This window comes from Microtus ochrogaster (assembly GCF_000317375.1).
Source record: "Microtus ochrogaster isolate Prairie Vole_2 chromosome 6 unlocalized genomic scaffold, MicOch1.0 chr6_random_2, whole genome shotgun sequence".
Lineage (NCBI taxonomy): Eukaryota > Metazoa > Chordata > Mammalia > Rodentia > Cricetidae > Microtus > Microtus ochrogaster.
Genome location: NW_004949095.1, coordinates 9,578,298 through 9,579,833, shown reverse-complemented (window position 1 = coordinate 9,579,833; position 1,536 = coordinate 9,578,298). Strand labels below are relative to the sequence as shown.

Below are 1,536 nucleotides of genomic sequence, written 5' to 3'. Positions count from 1 at the left end.
CCCCCTCCCCCTCCCTCTACAGTCCAAAGAGCAGTCAGGGTTCCCTGCCCTGTGGGAAGTCCAAGGTCCTCCCCCCTCCATTCAGGTCTAGGAAGGTGGGCATCCAAACAGACTAGGCTCCCACAAAGCCAATACATGCAGTAGGATCAAAACCCATGCCATTGTCCTTGGCTTCTCAGTCCTCCTTGTCCGACGTGTTCACAGAGTCTGGTTTGATCACATGCTCCATCAGTCCCAGTCCAGCTGGCTTTGGTGAGCTCCCATTAGATCAGCCCAGCCATCTCAGTGGGTGGACGCACCCCTCGCAGTCCTTTTTTGGTTTTTTCAAGACAGGGTTTCTCTGTAGCCTTCGAGCCTGTCCTGGAACTAGCTCTTGTAGACCAGGCTGGCCTTGAACTCACAGAGATCCGCCTGCCTCTCCCTCCCGAGTGCTGGGATTAAAGGCATACACCACCACTGTCCGGCTGGATTATTTGTTCTTTTGATGACTAATTTCTTAAGTTCTTTGTATATTTTGGAGATTCGACCTCTGTCTGATATGAGGTTAAGTGAAGATCTTTTCCCGTGCTGTAGACTGTTGTTTTGTCTTGTTGGCCGTGTCCTTTGCTTTACAGAAACTTTTCAGTTTCAGGAGGTCCCATTTACTGTCTGTGTCTGAGTTTTGCCAGAGCTAGTTTCCATCAGCTCCTGAGAGCCAATTGCTAAATTTTCAGAATTTCTGAAATTATCAGTTGTTTTAAAATTAGATAATGTGATTGCAGGTCTTATCTTGATTCTACATGCCTTTCTCGTTTTTTTCAAACACCATCCAAAGAACCAAACGAAGAATTCAAACCACATAAAAGCTGTCAAACTTGGAACAAAAGCCCAACATTTGACATCTATGCTAGCCCCTGTGAACCTGGTTTTATTATTGTGAGAATGACTGGTTGCACCTTCATTCCCAGGATAGGCATTAGTTTTTTTAATTTCTCTGTAGATGAATTCTGATAGGGAATTGTTGAACCAAATTTGATATGAGGGCCTAAGAGAGTCCCCCTAAGTCATTTGCTGATGTTAGAGGGTTACCTTACATGTCCCTTGTTGATCTGCATTTATCAGTTCTATACCAGCTTTTGCCACATCTACATACTCCAGAAGGCTGGAGCATTCTGTTTGGACTACCTGTAGATAAAATATTATTTCTAGGAATGTCTTGCCTATAATCCCTTTTCAGATGACCTTGTTTACCACAAGTACTGAAAGAAGTATAGCAGCATCAAGAAGATTCTGAAAGGATAACATTTACACTATCGAAATTTAAAACATGACCAAAGATTGATGGTCTAACAACTATAACCCTAGAACTTAGTAGAATTAGGCAGTACATAATGAGCTCTTGCAAAAGAACGAAAGAAAGAAAGAAAGAAAGAAAGAAAGAAAGAAAGAGAGAGAGAGAGAGAGAGAGAGAGAGAGAGAGAAAGAAAGAAAGAAAGAAAGAAAGAAAGAAAGAAAGAAAGAAAGAAAGAGAGAGAGAGAGAGAGAGAGAGAGAGAGA

The 1,536-nt window shown here is 42.5% G+C and overlaps 1 protein-coding gene across 2 annotated transcripts in view; it reads left to right on the top strand.

Annotated features, from left to right (window-relative positions):
- Positions 1 to 1,536, top strand: part of Rabgap1l (RAB GTPase activating protein 1 like) — a 657,680-nt gene that overhangs the window by 414,642 nt on the left and 241,502 nt on the right. The window lies entirely within an intron of this gene.